This window comes from Cyanistes caeruleus, chromosome 1 (genome assembly GCF_971803275.1).
Source record: "Cyanistes caeruleus chromosome 1, bCyaCae1.hap1.1, whole genome shotgun sequence".
NCBI lineage: Eukaryota > Metazoa > Chordata > Aves > Passeriformes > Paridae > Cyanistes > Cyanistes caeruleus.
This window is the reverse complement of record NC_141701.1, coordinates 2919619-2942509: the sequence shown is the minus strand read 5'-3', so window position 1 is coordinate 2942509 and position 22891 is coordinate 2919619.

The window sequence follows — 22891 nt, the reverse complement described above, 5'->3', positions numbered from 1 at the left end:
AGAGTGCAGCAGAAAGGAGTCTGACATAAACACCTGAGGCACATCTCCACGGAAATCTTGGCCTCTGGGCTTCCAAAGACAACTCCCAGAAAAATGAAGTCTTGTTTTGACTCAGTGTCTGGACAGTGCTTTGTCATAAAGGCGGTGCATGAACCATGGCAAGAAGGAGAACTTCAGGTTTTAATGGCCGCCACTTGCTTTCATCTCTATTTCACTGAACCAGAGAATCGCAGAATGGTTTGGGATGAAAGGAACCTTAAAGATCACCCAGTTCCACTCCCATGGGCAGGGGACATGGGCAGGGACACCTTCCACCAGACCAGGTTACTTCAAGCCCCATCCAACCTGGCCTTGGACACTTCCAGGGATGGAGCAGCCACAGCTTCTCTGGGAAACCTCTGCCAGGGCCCCTCCACCCTCACAGAGAAGAATTTCTTCCCAATATCCAACCTATCCTGCTGGCATTTTAAAGTCATTTCCCCTTGTCCTGTCATTTCATGCCCTTGTGATCAGGTCAGAGGTTCTTCTCCATTACCTTTGGAGTTCCTTTTAGGCACTGGAAGGAACTCTAAGGTCTCCCTGAGACCTTCTCTTCTCCAGGTTGGACATCCTCAGCTCTCCCAGCCTGGCTCCAGATCAGAGGTTCTCCAGCTCTTGGAGCACCCTCATGGACACCTCTGAACTCATTCCAACAGTTTTGCTTTTCTCTGCTCAGGGAAGCCTAATTTTCAATCATGGAATCACAGAATGCCAGTTTGGAAGGAGTCTCAAGGACCTGGTCCAACCTTTTTTGGCCAAAGCACAGTCTAGACAGAATGGTTCAGCACCTTGTCCAGCTGAATCCTAAGATTGTGCAAAGCTGGAGAATCCAGCACTTCCCTTGGAAAATCATTCCATGACTCATTTTTCCTCATGGTAACAGTTTTCCTCTTGTGTCCCATCAGAATCTCCCTTGGAGTAACTTGTACCCAATACCCCTCCTCTTTTCCATGTGACTGCTCAAAAAAAAAAAAAGGGAATCTTTCTTTCAGCCATGCTTTAAATACTGGCATGGGGTGTTAAGGTCTCCCCTGAGCCTTCTTTTCTCAATCATCAACAAGCACAGTTTGTTTATCTCAGTCTTTCCTCATGTCAGCTTTCCCAGACCTTTGATCATGTTTTGTGGACCCCCTCCAGTCTCTCCACAACTTTTTGTATGGCAGGGACCAAAACTGGACACAATATTCCAGGTGTGGCCTTGCAGGCTCTGAGTTGAGCGGGATATTTGATGATATTTATCATTATAAATATGATAAATGATGATAAATGATATTTATCTCTGCTACTGATGACTGTGTTGATGCCATCCAGCATCCTGTTGGCTTTTTTTGTCCATGGCAGAACTCTGCTCACTCACATCGAGCTCAGTGTCCACCAGGATCTGCAGGTTCCTTTTCACAGAGCTGATGCCCAGCTGGGTAGATCCCAGCCCATGCTGCACTCCTGGTTTATATTTTCCCAGGTGCAAGACCTTACAAATGTATTCCCACCCCTGGAAGTGTCCAAGGACAGTTTGGATGAGGCTTGGAGCCTCACCTGCTCTAGAGGAAGGATTCCTTGCCCATGGCAGGGGGGTGGAACGAGATCATCTTTAATGTCCCTTCCAACCCAAACCATTCCATTATTGAGTGATTTTACGATTGATAACAACTGCAGGCCACACAAATCAAGCTAAACCCATGAAAATCTGCCCAGCTGAGTTCACCATAAGCAACATGTGTTGCTACTTTTTGTACTGAGAAGAGCAATTAAGATGCATCTCAGGTATTGACTTGACTTGTCTGTTCTTATCCTTCCTCCATTATTTACAACTCTGTAGCATTTGCAGAAAATTCTGCTCCATTAAGATTCCCATCCCATAGGAATGGCAGGTTTTTCACCCCATCCTTTGTAAATCAGGCTCGGTGTGAAGTGTATTATATATCACACTCATTAACACAGCCCAGGAACACATGGCTGCGAAGATAAGACACGTCAAGAAGAGGGGAAATGCTGATCTCAGCCTGCCTTCCCTGCAAAGAAAATGTCAGGAAAACTCAAGCACAATGGGATTCTTCAATCATCTTCCCCAATAACCCAATCCCCTCTCTAACTACCCCTCCGAGTCTTCCTGCTCACTTTGTGTTTGGCATTTTGAAAAGCAACAGCAAATTATAAATTCACACTGAGGTTATTGAGCCATTCACAGAGTCCAGGAGAGCTGGAAAATTTTCTTTTATTCATCTTGAATTAAGTATAATCTCTACAAACATCACAACGGGGCAAGACTCTGAATGTGCAAATCAAAATTCCATCTCCTTCACCACACAATATCTCCATCTTCCTTAAGTTTTCGGAAGAGGGAATACTGAAACCCTTCATTCAAAAAATGAATGCTGCCATTTCTCCCACAGGTTCAGAAATCTGTTCTTAAAAAGTTGCACTTTTCATTTTAGCAAAGTGATAAAACCTTTATCTTCTGCCAGGGTGTTTCAGGCATAAACCCAGAAGTTCTGATTTTTTGAGCTCAGATTAGTGCTGCATCCGCATCCTTTGAGGTGATTGATTTTTTTCTGCCTGTAATTTCCTGGCACACGTTGTGCTGCATCTTTATAACTAATATTTGTTGCTGAATGCTTGTTATCGCTGGGAGCTGAGAAACAGGAGCAGAGTTTAATGTGCCACTTATCATTTTCCAAGTGCTATTATTGCCTTTCTATCAGTGCCTTCACACGAGGCTGTGGGATCACGACAGTGGTAGTTTGCAGTAGTCAGCACTAATTCCCAGAGAATTTGTGTTTCCATCCCATGCCAGCCTGGGCAGCTTCCAAATAATTTTTACTGAATCTCCTGTGTCGGGTTGGTGATGTCCCAGTGATGCTGGTGAATGAGAACAGCCCATGGGCAGATGAGAACAGATTCGGATTTTTCAAATATCCTTGTATTTTCTTGATAAGTTTCCTTCTTAACCTGGTGGCAATTTCCTGGGGTTCATAAATGAACAAAGCACCTGAAGGGCATTTGAGGTTTCATTGCAAGGGAATAGTGAAAAGGCAGGATAATAATTTTCTCACTTTCCCCCTGTATGAAACACAGATATTTAGCATTTGAAGCAGACTCTCATTTTTAAATTTTCTTCATTTTACAAAAAAGAAAAAGGCTCAGTTGAAACATTTCCCCCATTCAAAGCACTGAGTGACTTGAAACATTTCCTTTGGATCTGGCATTTTTTTGGTTTCCTTCCAAACAGCAACAAAATCATTCTTTTCAAGAAAGCATCAGAGAAGCCACAGACAATTTTTCCTGCTGTGGGGTAGCAGCCACATGCTCACGCTGCCTCCCAGCTGTGTCCCTGCTGAGACAGTCCCTTCTCACTCGCAATAAAACCCATCTCAACACCAAAGAGACACATCTCACCCTTCAGGTCTCTCCAGACAGGATTTGTTCCCTCCAGGAACTGTTCCATAGGGGAAGATGCTGAACATGCCCAGAACAGCAGAAGCCTGGTTTTGGAGTGTCTTGCACGCTGCAATATTCATTCCTTCATTGGCAAAAGGGGAGAAGTGCATTGTCAGCCCCTTTCTCAGAGCACAGAATTTTCATCCCCAGGTTCCTGCCCCGCTCTGTGAGCAAAGGTCACTGGCAATTCACCACCTACAAAGCTGAGATATCAGAGAACACCTCCTGTAAAAGTGTAAAAGTGCCCAGCTCTTTTCCCCAGGGTTGGGATTGAGGAGCAGAGAGACAGATTTCACATTCAGACCTAGGATATTTATTTTTCTTATCGATATTACATTCTCACAGACAGTAAGTACTCCTACACACTAACCTAACAAGCCACAAATGGCAAGCCTGGGCTCTGTCCACAAGGTCTTTTAAGCATAAACCATCCAATTATCAAATGCCAGCTAATTTATTTTTACCTTTAACCCAATAACCAAACATCTGCATTCTGCACTGCATACTTTTCTGTCCAATCACAATATTACTAAATATTACTAAATATTACTAAATATTACTAAATATTACTAAAATCCATCAAGAAGAAGGTCAAAGAGCAAGGTGGGTTAACGCTCCAAGCCTTCCATCTTGTTGCATACACATTACTATATTCTAAAGCCTTAAAGTCTGAATTTTCCACCAAGTGTTATAACACACTTCTGTTTAAGCTACACACTCGCAGTTTCAGTTCTAGCTATTAATTTTGGAAGATTTTTCCATGGCCTCAGGTGAAACACAGTGTTTTCTTGTGGGTCTGTGCCTGTCAGCACAGAAATCATGAAATTCTCTGTGTCCAGGGTTCCAACACTGTACCTCTGTCCAGCCCTGTCCTGAGCTGAGCAGGGAGCAGAGATCAACAGGTGAGCACAGGTTTGGAATTGTGAAAACCATTTAAAATCAACAAATCATTAAGACTGAAAAAGATGTCCAAGATCATCAAGTCCATCCTTTAGCCCAGTGTTCTCATGCCCACTAATCCATATCACCAAGTGCCACATCCACTCGTTTTTGAACACTTCCAGGGATGGTGACCCCATCCCTTCCCTGGACAGCTTGTTCTGCTGCTGAACCACTCTTCCACTGAAGAAAATTTTCTTTTTTTCAATCCCTGCTGATGTCAAGGGGTCAGGCTTTCCCCACTGCTATCTGTCCTCAGCTCTGGAATGGTTTGGGCTGAAATGCCAAATCTATCTGTCATAAATTCTTCACCTCCTTCTTTCCTCCTTTCTTTTGCAGCTGGAAATGAAAACTTTTCTCTCTTATTGTCTTAAGGTGACAACCTAGCCCTGAATATCTTCCATAAGGGAAGGGTAAAAAAGAACAAACTGGGAGAGTTAATCAGCACCTTGGATAAAGGTGCTGCAATTTTGCATGAAATTAACCTTAAAATATGTAGTCTTTACATATCACAGCCAGACACACACAGCATTCCTGAAAATGAGAGTGATTGTGGCTGCCCCATCCCTGGAAGCATTCAAGACCAGATTGGACAGGGCTTGAAGCAAGCTGGGATAGTGGGAGGTTCTCCTGCCTGTGCCAGGTGATGGAACTGGATGAGCTTTAGGGTCCCTTCCAACCCAAACCATGATTCTGATTGTGGATCAATTGATCAGCTCAGACATCAACACAGGGAAAACTGACTATTTTATAAATAACTTTTCCCACTCTTTATGGATGAGGAACATACTCAGACAAGTAATTTCATGGGGATTTCCTATTAAAATATGGGATATGTGTAGTGACCTCATCCCTCACCGACAGTGAGATCACCTTTGCTCACATGAGTCATCTCAGCTGCTCTTCAGGAGTGCTAAGGAAGGTTCATAAGGAAGATGTCAAAGCCTGAACATCTCCTTGGACAGCAAGGTGAGTTCTGTAGGAGCAAAGGGCATCACCATGTGATTGTGAATAAGAGCAGAAAGGAAGAAAGCTCCTTTTAGTCTCCCAGAACGGCCTCAGGAATGTTCACCTTGGTCAAAATCCCTTCTTTGGGTCCAGCAAAAACTTCAAGTTTGCTTGAAGTGACTTCTCCAATTTCCAAGCAAAGGGAAGGAGTTTGTTTTTTCTCGCTCAAGAGCAATGAAATGCATAAAAATCCCTGGAAAGGACAGGAAGATTTGGAGGCAGGCTATTAATGTGCTTCACAGCATGGAAAAAAACATTTTGCATTCAGTTGTGATTGAGAGTTACTCTTAAATAATTTTGCTCCTCCTTGTCTGTGTGCTCTTACCCCTCACAGCAGCCACCTCCAGGCTAAAACTAACACAAAAACTGTGGGAAAACAGCAGGAATTGTGAGCTGCAGGACAAAAAAAAAAACAAAAACAAAACAAAGCAAAAAGGCAAATTGTGGCTGCACACTTGGTCTTACATTCCCATGAAAACACAGAGAAATATGATTTCATCGAGACTGAACAAGGGGAGAGCTCTGCCTGCTAAATCATCTTTACTACAAAGCCCTTTGAGATTGGAAATTCTACATGGAAATACAAACTGCTTCCCTGGCAAACAATGAGCAGACTTTAGTGCACCCAGTTATGGCTAAAATTTCAACAGATGAGCTGTTGCATTGTATTTATTTTCCTCCTGCAGTGCTCAAAACACTGTTTATTCCTCAGCCCTGCCTCTCGCAGTCGTGATGATACAGCACGGTGAGAAAGCTGGAGCAGAAATGAAAAGAAAGATCTGGGGGCATGGGGGAAAGGGAAGCAATCTCCAAAGGCATTATAAAAATGTAAATAATAAATGTCATTTAAAAAGTCCTCTTGGGCTGAGTCATTTGCACAAAGAGAAGCTGGGTCATACAAGAAGATGTTGGAACAATCCTCTGGGAACAATGAATTGGAGTCAGTGGCACTGCTGCCACCATTCTTGGCTCTAATTTCTGATATTTATGGGTGGCTGTTCCCATGTCCCTCCATTATTTTCCTGGCTGCTGAAACAAGGTGAGAGAGAGCTTTCAGTGGCCTTTTTACCTGCAGGACCTGGAGCATCGGAATGAGCAGCTTAAAAAGCTGAGGAAATTTTGGATTCAATTTGCCTCTAAATAAAGTTCATCCCCACGAGCTGCATCTGTCACCCACCCCAATTCTCACACAGTCTTTGGTGCCCTTTTAGCTTTTACACAGAACTTAAGACAGGAGAGATTTCTTAATGCATTAAATCCCATTACAAAGGCAAGGATAATTCCCATTATCCCTCCAGCTCTGCAGCATGAAACAACATTGGGATTCTTGGGATGTAGCTGCTCCGGGGGTCACATCTCACACCTCACACACAGTCAGTTCACAGCCTGGTTCAGTGAGCTCCTGGCCATAAAGAATGTGATTTTCTCCCTATCCATCCTAGCAGAGGATGCTGTGCATCCACAGATATTTCTGTCTGCCTCCAAAAACCTTCAAAATGTGAGGGGACCGCCTTACATAGTTAATTTTTCTCTCAGAAAAAGCTCCATGAAGAACTTAGAGGCCCTTGCAGTGCCTAAAGGGGCTCCAAGAAAGCAGGAGAGGGACTTTGGACAAAGACAGGGAGTGACAGGACAAGGGGGAATTGTTTTAAGCTGAAAACCTGATTTAGATTGGATATTAGGGAGAAAATCTTCCCTGTGAGTCTGGTGAGGAACTGGCACAGGCTGTCCAGAGAAGCTGTGGATGCCCCTGGATCCCTGAAAGTGCCCAAAGCCAGGCTGGATGGGGCTTGGAGAAACCTAGTTAGTGGGAGATGTCCTTGCCCATGGCAAAGGGGTGGGAGGAGATGATCATGAAGGTCCCTTCCAATCCAAACCATTCCACGATTCTGTGATTTGTGAATCCTCTGCTCCTGGATCTGCTCAGTTATACAAAAATCTGGGCTTCAACAATGGCTTTAATGAGCTCAGCAACTCCTCCTTTAAAGAGCTCCAGGTTTTGGGCCTGTAGCATTGGCTTTGATGTTTATAATCAAAACTTTAGATGCAGTTTCAAGGACAGGTCTGATTAATAACCGCAACATCCAGGACAGGAGATCTTCTCACCCCTCCTTCATTCCATAGGATCCTACAATGGTTTGGGTTGGGTTGGAAAGGACCTTAAAGAACATCTGTTTCCTGTTTCCAACACCACCTTGCTCAGGTCTCCATCCAGCCTGGCCTGGAAAAGGACACCCTCTTCATCCTTTCCTGCAGGGGGAAAAAGAGAAGAGGAGGCTCCATCCCTGTGAGATGTGACTCAGCCATGGCCTCCAGCAGCTCTGTCTGGAGCTTCAGTGCTGCTGCTTCTCCCATAAAATAAAAGAACAGTGTTCTAGCAATTTAATTTCCCTCAACTTTTGACCCTCGGCTGTAGGGGATAAAAGATCTTTAAAATGAAGTGGTGGAGGGATGATGAGGTTGCTCTACTGAAGATTTGAAAGGGAACAATTAATCCTGGCTCTGCTTGGGAATGTTGTGATTTAAACACACCGAGAGTTTGGGTTGGACTCATTTTCTCGGCATGAGAAGTGGCACAGTTCCTGTGTTATTTTTTGCTCTCTTGTCTGATTTATCACCTTTACCAGGCATAGCAAACAGCTTCAGGCCAGTGTTTTTCCTGGTGTCTGTTTGCCTGGAAAACAAGAGTTTCTCCATGTCCACATTTCCTCACAGATATTTCCATCAGGATCTCCAGAAGGCCTCAGACTGCAGCCAGAGAAGTTTGTCCGACATCTTCATGATTCCCTTAGGTATCTTCATGATTTCCCTATTTTATTTTAAAATAAATTTGGATATAAGACATGTTTTTGAGAATTCCTGGGTCAAGGAAATGTCTGAGACCTTCAGGAAAGCCATTTCAGCTTCCTGGGTTGCTGTTGTCAAGACCTTTAAATGGGGAATGGGGAATTTCCATGTTGCATGAACTCTGTTGACACCAGTAATGAGAAATATCAAACTATTTGTCCATGATGAAGCCCGAATTGAAACCTGGCCTAAGTCAGCTGCAAGCCATGACCACACACATTTGGGCCAGGTTGTAGATGAGGCTGTATCAGCAATAACTGCTGAAGGAACAGACTAAAACATTTGTTGATTTTAAGGTTCCTGACACATGAACAAGGTTTTGACTCCTGAAAAGGACCCCCCAATAGCTCCAATTCCATGATCCTAGTTCCTGGGGCTCATAAAAACTCTTTAAAGGACTGAGGGTTGGATGATAGACAGGTCTGGATTTTGGAGTAGACTCGCAGCTTTGATTTGCATCTTCTCTGTAAAACTCCTGCTGCTTCTGTGAAGCTTCTGTGAAGATTTAATATTCAGCCTTAACAAGGAGTTGCTCCCAAATCTTTAAGTCTGCCCTAATTATAGCTCTTTCCATATGGATAATGCTGCTGTCCCTCACCTCCTCCTCGTGGTGCTGAGGATGAGCTGTTATCACAGAGATGTCATCTTTTTAAGAACCCCAAAAACTGAGACATTTCTCTTGCACTGGAGAACTTCCAACAGCCAAAAGGCTGAGGCAGAACTTTTGTTATTGAAGTTTTATTACTCCTTGTGTCTTTAAATGAAAAAAATCCCAAGGGATCTGCAGGTATTATTCACATTTAAATGGGGACAAAGGGAGTGGTCAATGCGAGTATCCCTCTTATTTAATTACTTACATTAGGTGATTATATGAAACACAATTATGGGTTTTTCTTTTTATTTTTGCAGCTTGGATAGACAGGTGAAAGTGCAGATACTCCTATAGCCTGAGTTCTGGGACTTTGTTGCAGAGCAGAGATGTCAGAATTACGGGGCGGGGAGGGAGAGAGGAATAAAAACTGCAAATACCCTTTCTGTAAGTTAAGACCAGAAATCTGTTATAATCCTTGTATCACTTGAGCAGGGTCAAAACTCTGGAGCTGCACTGGGTTTGGGGTCAGTGGAGGTGTTTTTCTGATGCATTTCTGATTTGTACTGGCAGGGTCTATTTTACCTAAATATTTATTTTTTGTGAATGTTTGTTATTTATTGCTTGAAACGTTGTCTACACACATATGCACGCACACACTTCATTTTATTTAACTGCTTGTTCAAATGTTTATTGAGCCTGTGTTATTATTTTATTAGCTATGATAGATATGCTTTTATTTTATTAGATATGATTATTAAAAAACCAAAATTTGGCTGTATATTGAGGATCAACCCTTACATATAAATCCAACTCTGATTCTATCTTTTCACGTTGTCAGCCCCACCCTTGTGTGCTTGAGCTGCTACGAAAGGTCAGAGCTGTCAGGAACCAGCACTGGGAGAATGGGTTGAAAAGGGTAAAATGACAGACAGGTATGGGAAGAATGAGAATTAAAAATGCTCTCTCTTAGCAGGACAGAAAATCAAATTGTCTCCTACATAAGCCTGCATTTCTTGTCATCTCCATGCTTCTGTCCAGGGCATCTCCATGAGCTGCTTGCTGAGATATTCTTCACCACAGGGATTAAGAAAGTGGACTCTTTATTCCTCATTCTTGATTCAAAACACTTTTTATTTTTCAGTCCCAGGCCTAAAAGGAATCTCTTGCCTTTGCACTTCTCCACCAACAAAGTTTCCTTGGATATTTTAGGCCTGATTCTGCCATGTAAACCCACAGTACCTTGTGTGCTGGATTAAGATCATGCAGAGTTATTTGGACCCTGTTTTCTTCCAGAAAAGGAAATATATAGGAAATATATATATATATAATTAAATATTATATTTATATTTATATTTATATTTATATTTATATTTATATTTATATTTATATTTGTCTCTTCTTGCAGCTAAAGAGGATGTCAAGAGGATGGTGCCAGACTCTTGTCAGCAGAACCCTGAGACAGGACAAGGAGCAATGGCCATAAACTAAAACACAAATTCAACCTGAACATGAGGAAGAACGTCTTTCCCTGCAGGGTGGCAGAGCACTGGAACAGCTGCCCAGGGAGGTCATGGATTCTCCCTCTCTGGAGACATTCCAGACCCACCTGGATGTGTTCCTGTGCCACCTGCTCCAGGTGACCCTGCCTTGGGCAGGAGGATTGGACTGGATGATCTCCAGAGGTCTTTTCCAACCCTAATTCTGTGATTCTGTGAAAGATGCAAGAAGAACTGGCCTCAAATTGCAACAGGGGAGGTTTAGACTGGATATTAGGAAAAATTTCTTCATGGAAAGTGTTGTCAAGCAGAGGAACAGGCTGCCCAGGGAGGTGGAGTCACCAACCCTGGAGGTGTGGATGTGGCACTTGAGGACAAGGTTTAGTGGTGAATGCTGTGTGCTGGATTGACAGCTGGACTTGATGAACTTAGAGATCTTTTCTGACCTTAAGAACTCTGTGATTCCATGATTCCATGGCTCTGTGTTTAATCAAAAGCTTTCACTCTGCTGGAACAATCTTTCTAAGCTGTTCCATAGCAGAATGAGAGCAACAAGGTGAGAGACCTTTGGAAAAGGCATCTTTTGTATTCCATCACCTGCCCCTCCCTCTCTGCAGCACTCCACGTGTGTGATTGGCACTTGCCCAGTCCCTGCCCAAAACCAGGTGTTCTAAACCAGAGCTGGCTCCTCCTCTTCCATGAGGATTTATGGATTTATGGATCACGGCCTCGCAGCTGCCTGCTGCTAACACCGCAGCACATTCCATGCACGTTTCCCACTTATCCCACTATTGTTTCCCAGGAGCTGCCAGAGGGTTTGTCAGCCTAGATCCAATTAAGATTGGGGTCAGCCTGCTTTACCCATGGCATAATAAATGTCCTGCTGTGTTTACAGCTCCATGCCCCTGGAGATGGTCGGGATGTGCATTCCTGAGGGGACTTTGTTCACATCTGATGCTCACTCGCTTCTCACTGGGCTTTGCTCCCCCAGTTATCTCTCTTTCAGGACCTGTCTTCATCAGAAGAAACTGGGAAGGTATGAATTGCAATGGAGAGTGAGTGAGTGCTGGATTATGAATTATTTAGATTATGAATTATGATTGTGATTAGACATCAGGAATAAATTCTTCCCCGTGAGGATGGTGAGGCCCTGGGATAGATTTCTCAGAGAAGCTGTGGATACCTCATCCCTGGAAGTGTCCAAGGCCAGGTTGGAAACGGCTTGGAGCAACTTGAGATAGTGGGAGGTGTCTCTGCCCATGTCAGGGGTTGGAAAGAGATGATCTTTAAGATCCCTTTCAACCAAAATCATTCCATGATTCTATGTAACTCATTTAGCCTCTGCCTCCACCAGTCTTTCCCCAGATGGTTCTCCAGGTCAGAAGGTGAGAGAGGTTTCCTCTGATATATACATCCAATCCAAATTTATCCTTTTTTTAACTTAAAGCCATTCCCCTAAAGTCTCTCAACAGCAAAGAAAGTCTCCAGTCATCCTCCAAGAGGGAATATTGAGGGAAATACAACTCTGTAACTTCCTTAAGTGTTTGTTCTGTCATCAGAGACAGATGTTCTGTCAGCCTGTCCCAGGATAACCATTCCTGAAGGTATCAACAAGCACAGGAGCCTTCTCCTTCCCCAGGGATATTCCCCAACTCCCTACAATCACGGAGCAAATTCTCTTTGATCCCCCATTCTCCAGCCACCCTACATGGTGCAGTCTCAGCCTGAATCAACACCCCAGCTATTCAGATTCCTCCAGCTGTACCCTGGCAGAATTCCTCACATGCAAATACATTTGTTTGTCTTAAATGACAGTTTGGAACAGAGATCATCGGAGTCTCGTTTTTTTAGCCAATTACCCAGCATTTGCTTTGCCCAATTTGCATGAAGAACAACCTATTATTGCTTTCAATCTGGGGGGAATTGTTTGCCTTTTGCAACCTCACAAGCTGCAGATGGAGCCTAATTCTGGTTTGTTGTTTTTTTTTTTTGTAAACACGGAGAACAATAAAGCATGGAGGAAATTGTCTGTCTGTGGATGCTAAGTGGGGAGAGAGCAGAGAGCACCTCACCACTGAAAATTGTGGCCTTGGTTATTGCTTATTAACTATGGAAATGACTGAGCCAGTGTCATCAGATCTCCTGCACTGCTCCATTGTAATGCAACACTTTTAATAACCCTGTCTCCATATTCTAAGGAATCTCAAAATTAGTGATTTTTTAGTGATATTCAAAGGCTCCTTATGCTGCTGTTAATTTTTGACAAAAAATGGTGCCCTCTTTTAAGTAACTTTTCCTCCTCAAAACTTTTGAACACCTACCCTCACTCTCATCAGATATATTAAATTTTAATTTCTTTTTTTATCTTCCTCACTGGAGATATTCCAGAATTGTCTGGACACAATCCTGTGCCCTGTGCTCTGGGACAGCCTTGCTTGAGCAGGGAGGAGGGACCAGATGATCCAATTGTGGTGCCCTCAAACTTTACCCATTCTGTGATTTTGTGATCTTTCTTGTAGCAGTTCTCAGCTTTAATGAACTTTAAAACAGCTTTCAAAAATGCGAGCAAATGCCTTTTAAAATAACCTCTCAAAGTGTGCAGACCAAGGCCATTTAGTCATTTATACCCATGAAGTCATTTAGATGCTCCACTCCCATTTACTTCAGAAGAAATTGAAACAACTCTGTGGGTCTGATCCCTCTTTGATTCCTCCAACCTTTGTCCATTTTTATCTTTGTTTCCACATGCAGCAGCCAAGGAGCAATTTGACTTTGATTGGATCATTAAAAACAAGAGACAGGCCAGTTTCTGAATGCTGATTTCTTTCCTCTAAATGTGATTTCCAGGAAGACCTTCTTCCAGTCCTATCAATTGTATTTTTGCAGCCAAACCATAATGGTGACAATGGTTTAAAACATTCAGGATCCAAATTACCAGGGTGAGGATGTATTAGGAGCAGTTCCTTAGTGGAAATAATTCTTGGAGCTGCGGCACACAGTTGTGTTCCTGGGGAATCCATAAGATAAATGCAATGTCATTATCCCAGAACAAGGAAAGAACAAAATATAAACATGAGGATAAGAAAAATGTGATTGAAGGTCTCACAGGGAATGAAAAGCTCAGCTCTTGAAGAAGAAACAAAAAAGATCAGACCTGGTTTAGATCACTAAAATTAGGTGATCACACGAAGGAGCACCAGGAGCATTGGATATAGAGGGAGAAGAGCCACTTCATTAGAAAGTAAATACAGGCAGAAAAAAAATATAATTACTTAAGCCAGAAATAAATTTTGACTGAAAATGGGAGGATGACTCCTGGCTATCAGAGGAGAGATATGCTGGAATAAGATCTCAACAGAACTAAAATCTAGAATCCTCGGAAGGTAAAACACTACAGAATGTGAGGCAACAGCCTCATGTTGTGTCAGGGAAATTTTAGATTGGATATTAGGAAAAAATTGTTCTCCCAAAGGGTGGCGAAGCACTGGAAGAGGCTGCCCAGGGAAGTGGTTGTGTCACCATCCCTGGAGGGATTTAGAAGACGTGTGGATGTGGAACTTGGGGACATGGATTAGTGGTGGATCTGTCGCTGCTAATTTAATGGTTGGGCTCAATGATCTTTGAGGGTTTTCCCAGCCTAAACAATTCTATTATTTTATTATCACTTTAAATAACTGTATTTGTAAGACTTGGAGCCCCAGGGGACTGGAGATAACGAGAGTGTGGTCCCTTCATGGGACACTGCCAGCCTGGGGTTCAGGTGGGCAGCAGGAAAAGCAACAACCCAACAGAAAAACATCTTTCAACAGGAGATGCTGGGAAATGCAGAATCAGCCCTCTGGGTGCTGCGAGCATCTGCTTTTCTTTCCCTCTCTGCACATTTGCTCTGTACCTGGCAGAGACCACAACATTGTTGATTTATGGCTTCTCTTTCTCTTTCCTCCCAGTGACAGAAGGGAACTTCGTGGCCCCCAAGGAAGCAAAACATAAAAACCCTGGACAAAAGTATGGAACTGTTTTGTTTTTTTGTTTTTTTTCTGCCTCCAATGCACATGTCATTTGTTTTGATGGTTTGTAACTATGGGTGACCTGTGTTTAAACAACAAGAAAATAATCAAAATCCCTGTCCCTGCAGGTCTTATTACTGAGGAAAGCTCTTGCCACAGCTTTCTCTTGGAGGGAAGCCTGGTTTAAAGAATCAGCAGAAATCTGCCAGTGGGCAGTTGGAAAGGGGAACAGGGTCCAAAGGTCCCAGCAGGAATCAAGGGCATTTTGTGTTTGGACCTGATGAGCATTCAACTGCATTCCTGGAATTCATAATGCATTTTTTTTCCCTGGTAATTTAAAGTGTAAAATAAAATTCCAGCAGTGTACAAAGAGCAGGGTACAAAGAGCCTTCAGCATCTTTTCACCTGCTGGTGGAAAGTGTCCTTGCCCATGGTAGAGGAGGTTGGAATCGGGTGGTCTTTAATGTCCCTTAAAAATCCCAACCATCCTCTGATTCTGTGATAATACAGGGTTGGAAGCAAGAGAGGTTCATTAGATTTCATTCCTAAGAAAGGAAATAACTCCTCATGCTTCAAACTACAAACCAAAGGGTAACCAGCAACCAGCAGGAAAGAAGTTCCAGTTTTTTTACAGGCGAGGTCCTTTACCATCACCCACAGGAGCAAGACTTCATGGGTTTCTCTGCTTCAGGGAAGAGCAAAAGCTGGACATTAAAGATGGGGAAGAATCACTGAGTTATCACTGGAGTTCTTCTTGATTTTAGGTCAGAATTACCAAAATAATAGATTATGGGGGGGTTATAAGCGCTGCACATTCCGAGGCTCTTTGACTTATTCAACCACTCAGACCTTGGGCTCCACTTTTACAGTATAAATATCTTCCTTAAGAGAAGCTGCAACCTGACATTAATGACTTATAACTGTTAAATAAACCATCTATAATACACTCAGTGAGGTTACAAATGACACAAACAGCTCTTTAATAAGTCAGGAATAATGGGAAGCGAAATGCATTAGCAGGGAAGGGTTGTGATTTAGGATTTTTTGGGGGGAGTAATAGATCTTGAGGGTTTTCAGAGTGCATCCTTACAAATATATTAATTCCTACAGGCTGTCAGCCTTGGTTCAGTTTAATTAAAAAAAAAAAAAAAAAGGGAATTAAAATGTTACAATCCACACTTTTGGGGTTTTAAATAATAATAAACCTTACTTATATGCTCATTTTCAAAGAATTATGGAACCTGCCGCTGTGAGGCAAAATCTAAAAGTTTAATATATGGATCATGACTGTTGGTTGAAAAGATACAAGATGTGTTTCTAATTAGAGGAGGGTGATGCCTTGTGATGTTCAAGGTTTTTATTGAAAAGGTTTTATACTTTGTTTCACTTCTGTTTATGGGCTATGCCTCTATTTTATAAACACATACTTGTTCTTTATCCTCCCTTTTGCTTCTTTATGGATTTCATTTACTTACGCAGTATTTTTCTTTCTTTTTTTTATTTTTTGCCTGATATATGGGGAGATAAACATTTATTATTTTTTATAAAGCCTAATTTTTTTTTAGGCATAAAGCAACTCACAGGCTTTTGTCTGGGAAGATTCTCTCCCCCTTTTTTCTGCTGTGTTTTATCCCTCACAAATTGCGAGGCATTGCTGTGGTGAGAGTCACCACGGGGTGCCATGCATTTTTCCAGCTGTTTCTAGACAGAAATTCAGGAGCAAACCTGACGTGGGCTCATTTTGTACTGATCTGTGTTCACAGTGGTACAAAATGAGAAAACTTGGCTTTGTTTTGTGTGCACAACAGTCACCAAATTCATTTTTTCTGGCAGTGACTTGGCACATAAAACCCCTGTTTCTATAAATACATCCACAACAAAAAGAGGGATAAGGAGTCTCCAACTTTTCTTGAATGAGGGGGGGAACACAGTGAAAGAGGATGAAAAGAAGGTGGGCATCATCTCCTCTCCCAAGTATCAAGTGGCAGGATGAGAGGAAAAGACACCTCTGGAGCTGGAAAAGGTGCCACTCTATTTAGCTGATTGATGTTTTCTTCCACCAATTTGTCACATCAATTTTTGAAGATGTGTAAATATTTAGCAACTATTATGTCCCACAATGAGAAATCCTGTCCTTTTTTTTTTTTCTGCTGTGTGAATTATTTTGCTGATTTTGAGGCTGCCACCTGCTATCTCTGTGTCAGAGCTCCCAGTACCTCTTGTTCCATTTGTCCTGTTTTGCATTAAAAAGAAGATGCTGAATGAACCGTCACTCCCTTTCTGAGGCCACTCAGGACCCTGCAGACCTCTCTCTCTTCCCAACTGTCTCATTTTCTGGAATGATGAAGCCTAATTTATTTACTCATTCTTTGCAAAGAGATTGTTCCACTTCCCTGATAATCCCCATCACCTTTTCCCGTGCCTTTTCCAATTTTGTTCAGTTCTGTTGGAGGCAGGGGAATCGGGAAGGCACACAGTAATTAGTGAGTGCATAATAGATATTTACCGTGGCAGAAGTCTGGAAACAGACCACTGGACTCACCAACACACATCACAATGCCAACTTTTTCTTTTATTCCTTCTGGCTCTCCAGTGGGATACTCCTCTAAATGGACTGGGAATGTCCTGAAGACAAAAGCCATAATTTAGATTCCTCCTCAGTGCCTGGCACTGTTGAGTCTGGAATTGGATAAAACCTGAAAACAAGCAGCCAGTGCTGCATAAACAACATTGCTTTGAATATTTAGAGAATCACAGAATCCTGGAATGGTTTGGGTTAGAAGGGACCTTCAAGATAATTTCATTCCACACCCTACAATGGGCAGGGACACCTTCCACTATTCCAGGTTGCTCCAAGCCCCATCCAGCCTGGCCTTGGACGCTTCCAGGGATGGGACAGCCACGGGGAAACCTGTGCCAGGGCCTCAGCACCCTCACAGGGGAGCATTTTTTCCTAATATCACATCTAAATTTATCTGACTTCAACATAAATCCATTCCCCCTTGTCCTATCTCCACACATCCTTGTGAAAAATTCCTCTCCATCCTTCCTGTGGGTCCCTTTTAGGCACTGGAAGAGGTGCTAAGGTCTCCCTGGAGCCTTCCCTTCCCCAGGCTGAGCAATCCCATCTCTCTGAGCCTGCTTCCAAAGGACACCTCTGTGATCAACTTAGTGGCCTACTCTGGACTTGTTCCCAGAGGACAACATATTCCTTGTGTCAGGGGCCCCAGTATAGCAGGAAATGTTCATTCCAACATTTCAGTGACCCATCTTCAGTGATCATCTCTATAGAAGGGAAATGAGTGACCAGGATGGAGTTTTTTTGCTGCTGCAAAGCAGCAGAAATCACCCATGATGAGTGAAGTTAATGATCTCTATGCACAGATTTCTCTCTTGTGCCCCAAGTAGGAAGTGGTTTTGTTCTCCTGCTTCAGGTAAAGCCTGTAAAAGTGTCTGGGGCAGCAAATGTGAAAGTGTTTAGTGCTTTTCCCCAGGACTGGGATTGATGGGCAGAGAGAGTTTTCAGGTTCTGATTTAGGGTGTTTATTTTACCTTATTTATATTACATTTTACAGACAATAAGTTCTCCTGCACACTAACCTAACAAACCACAAATGGCAACCTCGGGCTCTGTCCACAAGGCCTTTTAAGCATAAATCATCCAATTATCAAATGCCAACTAATTTATTTTTACTTTTAACCCAATAACCAAACACCCGTGTTCCGCACTGCCAATCACCCCATACCACCCAAAACCATGAAGAAGAAAGGCAAAAACAAATCAACACCCAAGAACCTCCATCTTGTCTCTAATTCACCACTATATCTCAAACTCTCTGTATTTTTCACCCAGTGACTTCACAGAATTGTATCTAATTCACACATTCACATTCCCAGATTCCCCACTCAGTTTTAGAAACCTTCTCCATGGTCTTGAGTTAAGCCCAATGTTCTTTCGAGTGTCTGAGCCTCTCAGCACAGATAAAGGGACATTTTCCGTGCCTGGGACTCCAACAAAAGCCCTTTTGAAAAAATCCCTGGTGTGAGCAGCTGGATTCAAAACCTGCGTGGCAGAGATTCTGCTCTCCCTCATTCTGCCATCAAAAAGCTGAAAGCAAACTGCAAACATGGCTCATTTTCATTGAGTATTCCAAATTATGCTGATGGAGAATTGAGCACTTTCACTTTGGTCTTGCTCCTTTAAGTTTACCCTGTCAGGGTGGAGAGCGGAGAGAAGTGTCTTCCTTGATGTGATATTTGAGCAGTATTAAAATATATTTTGGGAGAATTAAAATGCAGTGAGAATAAGGAAGTATTTTAGCCCTCAAGAGCGGAGTTTAAGCAGCTGCCAACGTTTCCGAGCGGGAGAAAATACAGAATTAAAATGAATCTGCTCTACTCTCCTGAGGTTTTTTTTAAAAACCTGCTTTTAAAAAGTTTCCAGGAACACAGCTCACAGTCAGTCTTCTCCACAGCAAAATGAAGCTCTGAGATATTCTGTGGCAGATGGCCAGTGGAAAAAACATGGGAAGATGGGAAGAGAACAGCAGGGAAGTGCCACAGGAGGACTGAGGTGGCCAGGCTGGACAAGTGCAACTGTGTCACTCAACATCTTGAGCAGTGGGTAACTGATGACTCTGCCAGGATATAACTAAAATTTCAGGAAAAAACCCACCAAAACATAAACTTGGGCAATTATTTTTAACCCATTCCAGACACTCATGAGTTAGTGGAGGTCGGACTGGTCACAACTTGTTTCTGGTATTTTCTGACCAGTTTGGAAGTGTGAAGGGCAATATGATTCATCTGCCTTAATGAAAAGATGATATTTTGTTTCTTACTCTCAATCCATCTGAATGAAGTCAAGCTTCATTGCAGATTTTTTCTAGAGGTGATAATTCTCATTCTCTGAGTGAGAAACTAAAAATGGCTGGATATTTGCCATTTCAAATTGGGCAGAAAAAGGTCACCTTCACCCCTATAAAGACAAGGAGTGTCCTGGTCATCAGATGGATTTTGGGGCTGGTTGCTGTAGACTGTGGCAGAATTGTCTTTCATCTCCGAAAAGAGGAAATACCAACCCCACAAAGCAATTTGCTAACACATTCCTGGCCTCAGTTTTTCTAGGGAACATAATGGAAATCTTGGATGAGAGGGAAGAGAGATCTCTTACTCAGGAGCTCAGTTCCAGGTAAAAGCTCTCCCTGGCTATCCACAATGGTAGAGTTTCACTCTGTCCATCAAATCCTGGCTTGCCCTTTACACAGCAATTAAAAGCATCTGATTGAAGATGGAAACTCCTGCCAGGTAGAACCTGGAAAGGGAATAAGGCTGCCTTTAAATTGGAGCATTATTAATCTTGATGTGCAGCCTGAAAACCTGCTCGGTTGTACAACCTGAAAAACAAGAGGCAGTCCAGATGTGCCTGAAAGGCCACAGACATCACTCAGAAATTTATTTCACTTATTGTTCTTGCAGGGGCTTCATGACAGCTGGAGAGGGACTTGGGACAGAGGCATGGAGTGACAGGGCAAGTTGGGATGGCTTTGAAGTGCCAGAGGGGAGAGATACACGAGATATTGGGAAGAAATTCTTCCCTGTGAGGGTGGTGAGGTCCTGGCACAGGGTGCCCAGAGAAGCTGTGGCTGCCCCATCTCTGGAAGTGTCCAAGGCCAGGCTGGATGGAACTTGGAGCAGCCTGGAATAGTGGAATGAAACAATTTTAAGGGCTCTTTCCGACCCCAACCATTCTCTGATTCTTTGAAAACAACATCGGTGTTTTCTCTGCTGTAGCCTTTGAAGGGTTATAGAGAAATATTCAAGGCACACCTTTATTCCTATCTCTCAGCATTTCTTGGAAGCTAAAGTATGGACACTTTTCCAAGCATTTTCAGTCTGGCCTTCCTAATATCCAAGTTAGGAGAGAACAATACCAACAGCATCTTGATATTTTCTGATTTTTTTATTTATTTTTTTTATTGGTATGTTAATGACTGGAAGTGAACAGCGTTCTGTCAGATGCTTAAATTACTACTCTGAGAACTGGGATTTCTGGATTTAGCTCCCAGCAACAAATGCCCTGGGTGGATTTTGACAAGTCCTGTGACTTCCTTGCCCCTTAAATATTAACAGATAAAATGGAGGTTATTTTTCCTAAGGCAGTTGAGCTCAGGCACTAATGACTGTGAGATGCTGCAGTAATGGAGACATTTGACAAATGTAAGGAATGATGCTGCTGTTATTACTGTGATGGATCAGAACTTTACTTCAGGTTCATTAACTTCATCATTTTCCCTCTCAGTGTATAAACACACTATTTTTGGCAGCTCAGACTCCAAAGAATTAATCCTTAGTTAAATAATAATAATGTCAGCCTGAAATTCAAAGTAAGGTAGTGCAGGTGAGCAAGGGCTTTTCTTCTTCTACTTCCTTTAAAATCTGATTGTGCAAATTATCTCTCTTGGCACCACTGGATAAAGCAAACACAGAAATTCCCCTTTGTGACAAGGGAGAGAAAGGGCTATTAATGGGTGAAGCAGAATTTGAAAATAAATAGCTGGGACTTCATTCAACATTGTTGAAGTTTCAAAATATCACTTGATTTTATGAGGGCTCCAAGGCATCTGGAGGATGAAGAACCTTTTAAGCTTTTAGCAGAGATGACAAAAAACATGAAGTGTGACCCACAGTCTTTGGTGAGAGTGATGATGGATCAAGGTACTCGAGGAGCTGCACTTTGATAACTTCAGCAATCCTGAATTTTCTTTGGCTGTGTTAAAAGAAAAGTTCTGGCCTTTTGTTTTTTTGTTGTTTTTTTCTTTAGGTGATGAAAAGCAATTTTTAACATTTATGGATAGTTACACCTTGGAGAAACCTTTGGACAATTGCATCATCGAGTCTAAACATGGATCCAGCACTGCCAAGTCCACCAGTAATCCATGTTCCCAAGTGCCACATCTCCATGGGCTTTGAACACTTCCAAGGATGCTGATTCCACCCTTCCTTGGGCTGCCTGTTCCAAGGCTTGATCACCTTTTCAATGAAGAATTTTTTTCCTGATATCCACTCAAAAACAACTTTAGACCATTTCAAGATGCTGAGAACAACCTCGGGGTAACAGCTCCCCAGAGGGATCTTCCCAGAGCTGCCAGCTCCCTTTGTTCCACCCCTTTTGTCGGTGTCCTGACAGAGGTAAAAATGCTCACCACCCACCAGAGATGTACCATATCACTGTGCTGACAAAAAGGCATCATAAATGTGATGAATGTTCACTTTCCTGGTGACAGTGACCTTGCAGTGACCTGGATGGTCACAGTCCAGTGCCAAGACCTGCTCCTTACTAAAACTCTCTGGATTATAGTGAGAGATGTTGTCTGAGCTGGTTTTCTCTCCAGAAGCATTGTAGAGTGAATTTCCCATTGGACTAATTAGCTAATTACCTAATGAGTAGTGCTGTCACTGTCTTCCCATAAATCCTCCTGATAACGAGGCAGGTGAGTGCAGATTCCAAAGCTTGGGCTCCTGCAGGTTCCATGAGGATAAACCCATCAGGGCATTGTGGAACTTGCTGCTACAGAGCTGCTGTGGAAGCAGCACGTAATTAAAAACACTCCCCTGGAGAGGATATCATTTAATCTTCTTCACCTCGGACAGAAAACACAACAAAAGGAAAGATCTGAATCACAGGGAAAAAACAATGTCATGCTTTCGTTGTTGTGTGATTTGCTGGAATTCCTTCTATTAATTTTACTCTCCATGTTGAATTTCAGGTCAGTCAGGGAGGCTTGCAGGTGAAAACTGTGGGTTTTATTTCAGCAAACATGACATTTCTGTGGTGTACACCAACATCTCGGACTCGTGCTTTCCAATGTGCTCAGCAGTCTCAAAAGCACAGCGTGGTCTCAGAGAAACAACAGGAGACTAAAAATGTGATATTTTATTGAGGAACACAGGATTTATTAGACTCAATTAGACTGTGGTCCATTTGTTCACATTTCTCGCCTCAAGCAATGAGTGAATTCCAGTATTTCAAAGGCAAGGGGAATTGCAGTGAAGGAGGAGACATGAAATTTGAAGGGTTTTTTCACTGACCTAAAACTCAGCTCTAGCTAAATGGGAACTCCAGAGTGAGCTGTGAGCCCTACAATGAAATTTAGGTCAAGCTATGACTGATGTCAGGATAAAAATTTGAGCTCTGTTTGGGCTAAAATGAAAGGACAACTCTCTCTGCCTTTTAGGGATGTGAGAGAAACATTTATTAAACACATGGTAGCAGTGGAAGAGGCACCAGCTTTGGCCAAAACCTCCTCACTCTCCACACTATGTGAAATAAAACATCTTCCCTTCTGGGTCTCTCTGTTCCATCTTATTTTCAGAAGATGAGGAAAGAAGAGGAAAAGAGTCAACAACAAGAAATATTGTTTTCATCTTAATTTCTTCTTGTCCCATACTCACTTAGGGGAAAAAAAAAGTATCGTTTTAAGGGGTGAATTATTTTAAAGTTAATTTTTTAGTGGCCATATTTA